The sequence below is a fragment of the Hakea prostrata genome, chromosome 6 (assembly GCF_041222555.1).
Source record: "Hakea prostrata isolate BN-2017 chromosome 6, UWA_Hpros_2, whole genome shotgun sequence".
In the NCBI taxonomy this organism is placed as follows: Eukaryota; Viridiplantae; Streptophyta; class Magnoliopsida; order Proteales; family Proteaceae; genus Hakea; species Hakea prostrata.
This window is the reverse complement of record NC_142605.1, coordinates 6,108,767-6,115,006: the sequence shown is the minus strand read 5'-3', so window position 1 is coordinate 6,115,006 and position 6,240 is coordinate 6,108,767. Positions and strand designations below refer to the sequence as shown.

Here is a 6,240-nt window from a genome sequence, read left to right as displayed (position 1 = left end):
TCTTCAGTCTACCAGTTCACCCTCAGATAAGACTAAACTAGGTACCAAATAATACCAAGAACTCAAGATCTAAGCAATATTGACCTTCTTAGACATTTCACCTTTATAAGCACATTAATTCACTTCTTTCTTTAATGGTCACAGTTCTAGTCCATGCAATGTCTTGCCTCTTAAGCTTTCTAGATGGCCTATGTAACGAGTGTTGGGTCAGCCGCTCTCAAGCCAGATGGCCTTAAGGGACTAGGTGTAGAATACCCCTCGAACTTACTAACTCAAGCCAACTAGGCTACAAGCCAAGACTACACCAAAGACACCCCAACTATTTGATGCAAGGCACGATGTTGGTGACACCGAGACCCGGTTACTAAGAAGGAGGTCTAACCTTTAAACTTCAGCATATTTTTTTCCTTCTTCACATTATACTTCAATTCACTTCACATTTAAATAGTCTAAAATCGGTCTCAACTTGTCACCATAAGCACAAGGCAATACAAGATAACTAGATGGTCAAACCTTTTGGACTACCTGGAGTTCCTATTTTCTGATTCAACCTCAGTCTCAAAATGTAAAACCCATTACTATTCTCTCAAGAGGGTGTTCATTACATCATATGGGATTTCTAAAACACTTAAACTCTCATTTTGTATCTAAGCAAGGAATTAAAACATTTATCTTACCAAAACCAGAAAAAATTGGGCACTTTTTATCTTTGTGACAATGCTCTACCAACTATCAACAAGTCTTACTCGAGTTGACACCCCCCCACACTTAAATTATGCAATGATCTCAATGCATGCAAGATACATAAAAAAAAAATGATAGAAGCAAATAGAGGAAAGATTGTACCCGATGTTTGAAATCATGATAGAGCACGCAACAGTAAAACCTAACAACAAACAAAGAAAAGAAAATAAAAAGAACAAGAAATAACATCTAAACAAATGGGTTGCCTCCCATAAAGCGCTAAGTTTAGAGTCTTCCGCCAGACTCAGTGAGATGTAGCCAATGGAGGTGGAAGCTCAAATCTAAATGTGAATGGTGATTGCTCCAAAGAAGTGGAAGAGTCCAACAATGTGTTGAATTCCTCAATATTTAGGTTAGATTCCCCAAATGGCAAGTAATACTGCAGGGGATCATCAATAAACATGTTTGGAGTATAATCAACCACTACCTCATCAATAAAGTTAATCGCAAGGCACTCTTCATCCCTAGTTGAGCTTAAAGATGCATTGAAGATGTTGACTCTAAGTTTCTTATTGCCAAATGATATGTCCATGACACCTGATCTACAATTGATGCAAGCATTCGCAGTGGCTAAAAAGGGCTTGTCCAAGAATGACTGGTGGTAACTTATTGGTAGTTGTATTGTCCATATCTAGGATAAAAAAATAAACAGGAAAATATAGATCCTCAACCTTTACCAAAACGTTTTCAAGTAGCCCACGGGGTCGTTTGATTGAGCAGTCTGCCAATTGTAGAATCACATTAGTGGATTTCAAATCTCCTAGACCAAACCTATCATAAACTGAACCGGGTAAAATATTCACACTGGCTCCCAAATCAAGCAATGATTTACTTATAGATAAATCTCCAATGACACATGAAATTAAAGGTGTACCTGGATCTTTAAGTTTAGGGGGCAGTTGGTTGGAAATTACCGGGTTGACTTGTTCAGTTAGGTGCACAATTTTAGGTGTTTGAGTTTTCAACTTACGCTTTTAGGAGCACAAATTTTTTAGAAACTTAGCATAAGCTGGGACTTGCTTGATAGCATCTAATAGTGTGAGATTGATACGAACTTGTTGGAATAAATCAATCATCTCTTGCATCTTAGCATTCTTTCTAGAATCTGGAATTGAGGTCTCAAGAGCTTCAGGGAAGGGGGCTTTGGGAGTGTAAGATTTAGGAGTAGGATCCTCTACAATTGGAATGTGCAACCCCTTACGAGGAAATTGATGGGAAATACTCCTAGGTGGTGTTCCTTTACTAGGCTTGTGTGCATCATTGCCAGTCTCATGGGTCAAATCAACCTCTTCTTGACTCTCAAAATCAATGGGCAATGGCTTAGGAGTAGGTAAAGGTGCATAATATTCCTTCCCACTGCGTGTCACAACAGAGATTGCTTGGACTTGTTCTTTCCTATACCCAATTTGATGATTAGGGTTACCTGTTGGTTGACTAGGTAACTGACCAACCTCCCTCCTACTGATGGCATCAGCTAGTTGACCAAGTTGGGTTTCCAATTTGTTAATGGACTGAGAATGGGAGTGCAACAATTGAGTGTTTTGCTCTAATCCACTAAGTGCTTTTAGTACCTTATCCTCAAATGATGAATTATGTGAGGGTTGTGGAGATGATGGTTGCTCATTCCTATAGGCATTTTGGTGCATATTAAATGGAGGTGGCCTATAAGGTATTTGATAAGAGGGATTGGGCATTGAGTTTCGCCATGAAAAATTGGGGTGGTTTCGTCATCCTGAGTTGTAGGTATTGGAATATGGATCATTGCCCAATTTAGAGACTCCTTGGGCCAAATGTGCATGCTCCTTAACAAACTCAGGGTATTGTGTAGCCAAACAACAATCAGTGACATGATGGGATAGGCTAGAACACAAAGCACATGCTTCAATTTGATTAGGTGGAGAGAAACTTGTAGGAAGTGGAGATGGGGTTTGTTGTCCTAATGACAAGAGATGGTCCAATTTCTTTGATAGCAATTCAACCTTAGTGCTCATCTCAATGGTAGGATTGATCTCATAGAGACTGCTCCTCTTTGGTTGCCCAATGGATGGAATCTCAATCCTAGCTGTTGAAGCATGGTGTTGGGAGTTTTCACTAAGGGTCTCAAAAAGTTCCCATGCTTCATTCTCACTCTTGTGCATGAAAGTCCCACCACAAGAAGAATCAACCATTTGCCTATGTCGGTCTCTAAGGCCATCATAAAAGCATTGAACCAATTACCATTTAGGAATAGCATGGTGGGGGCACTTTCTAAGTAATTCTTTAAGTCTTTCCCAGGCCTCATGAAATTGTTCTCCTTTTTGTTGGGAGAAACTCGTTATTGTTCTCCTAATGCTATTAGTACGCCCAATGGGGAAGAACTTTTTAAGGAACTCCTATTGCATTTCTGCCCAAGTAGAAATTTTAACATTGTCCAAATAATGAAGTCAATGCTTAGCTTTATCTTTAAGGGAGAATGGGAAAAGAAGTAACCTTACAGCATCAACTGAGAGGTTTTGAATTTTAACCGTGGATGACACCTCTAAAAACTCATCTAAGTGCTTATAAGGCTCTTCATTGGCAAGTCCATTAAAAAAAAGGTAGCATTTGAATTACACTAGATTTGATCTCATATTGAGCCGCCTCTATATCAGACAACTTAATACAAGAAACCGGAGTATATATCGTAGGAATGAAATGCTCACTCAAGGGCCTCATTGGAGGCTCATAGTTTGCCATGATTCTTTGCCTTCTAAGGTTGGCCAAAGTCTCTTCTAACTCTAAGTCAAGTGGAGTCAACTCAGAGTTTAGGGACCGACGACCATGCATACACATAAAAGAATAAAAAAAGAATAAGCTATATAAGTAAAATTAAAAGAAAATAACTATAGAAAAAGGGAGAGTTTAGGACGTACCTGAAGCGCAATCCACGTGATCTTTCGAACAAAAGTTACACATGTGGGATCTAAGGGATGGGGATTTTTAAAAATTAACCTAAACAACCCAATCTAATGCAAATATTACAATTGAAAAGTCCTAAATACAATTATATCTAAGAAAGAAAAGATAACAACCTAAACTAATTATCGAATCGCTACTCTTGCAGTTACCTACAAAACAAAAGAAAAAGAGATTAGTTAATAAGCAAAGAAAAATTAAAAATTAAAAACACTAAATTACTCTAAAAATTATGCCTAATTGACAAAAATCAATCCTAGCAACCGTGCTTTGGTTCCCCGGCAATGGCGCCAAAATTTGATCGTGTCGCTAACCAATAAAAAATAAAATCCTATACTAATCTAGTAAGCAGAAAGTACGGGGTCGAACTATGGGGAACTAAAAGGCTAAGTCACTACGATTGAATTCAACAAAACTAAATTTAAACTAAATCTACTAATTAATGCAAGAATGTTAACTATGAATATGTGAAGATCTTTGGGATTTCGAATCCTCAATGCTTTTCCCTAATCAATATAACTCTACACTTCAAAGTAAATTAGGGATGGTCTTCCTAGATATGCCCTATCTTTGCAAGACTATCGTCCTTCGCGGAAGCTTGGCACGCTTAGTTCGCTGAGTTATAAAACATCTTTGGCCAAACTCAAACACAATCAGCTAGAAGAGATAGAACAATCAAATTAATGAAATAAGCATGGTTCATCTACATCCCAAAGAAAATGAACTAGCTACTCATTATCACAACGTTCATAAGAAAAATAAAGATGAAACATAGGGGGAGAGAGAGAGAGAGAGAGAGAGAGAGAGAGAGAGAGAGAGAGAGAGAGAGAGAGAGAGAGAGAGAGAGAGGGAGATGTGGTCTTCTTCTTTAGCAATGAGAGAGATGAGAGCCGCGTTCGCTGTCTTCTTCCCTTCTCTGTGGCTGGCTTCTCTTTTATGTCTCCCACACACAATGAATCCCTTCTCTTTACCCGTAGATTCGACCTTTATTCGTTCGAATTTTGGAAAAACTCAAACCTAGAAAGTTGTATATATTTTCGATATCGTTCCATAGCATCTTGAATCACCAAAATCCAAGCTCATACGAGAGAGATATGCCCAAAATACTGAAAGTAGGTCTGTTTACCCGATTTTCAGTTTTATTACCAATTTTGTTCCTTAGACCTCCACCTATTTCCAATTTGGCTAAGATCTCACTTTTCATGATTTCTTGAGCAGCAAGATTGAATGCCATGATTTAAAATCCACCAATATCTAATATATTTGCTAACTTTACTCCATATTATCTCTAATATCCAAAATCACCTTATTCTTGAAAAATACACAAAAATACTCAATTAGCTTTCTTCAATTAAATAAGTATGGGGAATTAAATCAAATAAATAATGGTAAATGCATGCTTATCAAGATCCTCAAGCATCTGTTCAGGTTTCTTCATCTGTTCTTCTTCTAAAAGGTTAGTAATCAAGTAGTTTATTCTTTGATTCATTCTTTCTTCTTTACTTCTGATCTTCTAATTATGAGAAAGATATTACACTACTATAATGGCCTCTTCTTTGTTTCTCATAGCCATAGAGTGAATTCCCCATCCACTCTATATTCTTGAAACCATATGGTGATGTTCTTGTTTCTTAATGTTCTTGTTATTTTGATTCTACCTGAATTCTTGATTGCACTCCCTTGTATTGTTTTTCCTGCAAAGTTTGTGATTGTGGGAAAGGTCTCACACCCTTTTCTTTGGATCGCCATTATTGGTTGGGTGAATCCCTTTCCTTTCCTACCTAGTGAATCTAACAAGTGGTTGATTGTGGGAAAAAACCTTTGGGTAACCCTCATGAGAGAATATCCAAATTGGGTAACCCTTATGAGAGAGTATCCAATTGGAAACCCTAAATTTCTAATCCTCCTCAATTGCATTCTTGATATTGAATTACTAAGCAGATGTTTCCCTTTCACTCGTTGAACTTACCTTGGGTTATCTTAGACGCAATCTAGGTTAACCTTCATGAGAGGGTAACCAATTGAGAACCCTAGTATTTCTGTTAAGTTAATGGACCCTCCACAACTGCCTTTCTTGTTTTTAATGTATTAATTATATGAATCCCTTCCTTCTCTTTGCATGAGAAACCCTAGTAGTTGAAATTGGGTGAGAAATTTTTGTAACCCTCATGAGAGGTAACCAAATTAGGAAAACCCTAACTTCCTTTATTAATTATTGGGTCATCCCCAAAGCTTTTCTTGATATGGTTAGTACTCTTTTATTCCCTAGGGTGAATCTTTATTCACCCTAGCCTTTCCATGAGAGCCATGGTTAGTATATGATGAAACCCTAAATCTTTATGACTCAATCAAGAACCTATATTTTGACCGTGATTTTATGCTTAGACCTTCTTAGATAGTTCTAATATGTTCTAGGAAGCTCCCCTTCGAATTTCGGACCAATAATACTTCAAACGAAGAAGTTATGATCAAATTAGGGTTTGCAGCCCCGTATTGTCCCATTGGTCGATTGGTTGGTCGACTGAGACAGTAGACCAACCAATCGACCAACACAGACAGTAG

The 6,240-nt window shown here is 37.8% G+C and overlaps 1 non-coding gene across 1 annotated transcript; it reads left to right on the top strand.

Annotated features, from left to right (window-relative positions):
- Positions 1–2,970: 2,970 nt before the first annotated feature.
- LOC149012165 (small nucleolar RNA R71) lies at positions 2,971–3,077 on the top strand. Its single transcript, XR_016174197.1, has one exon. It is a non-coding gene; the product is annotated as a small nucleolar RNA R71 (small nucleolar RNA).
- Positions 3,078–6,240: the final 3,163 nt, after the last annotated feature.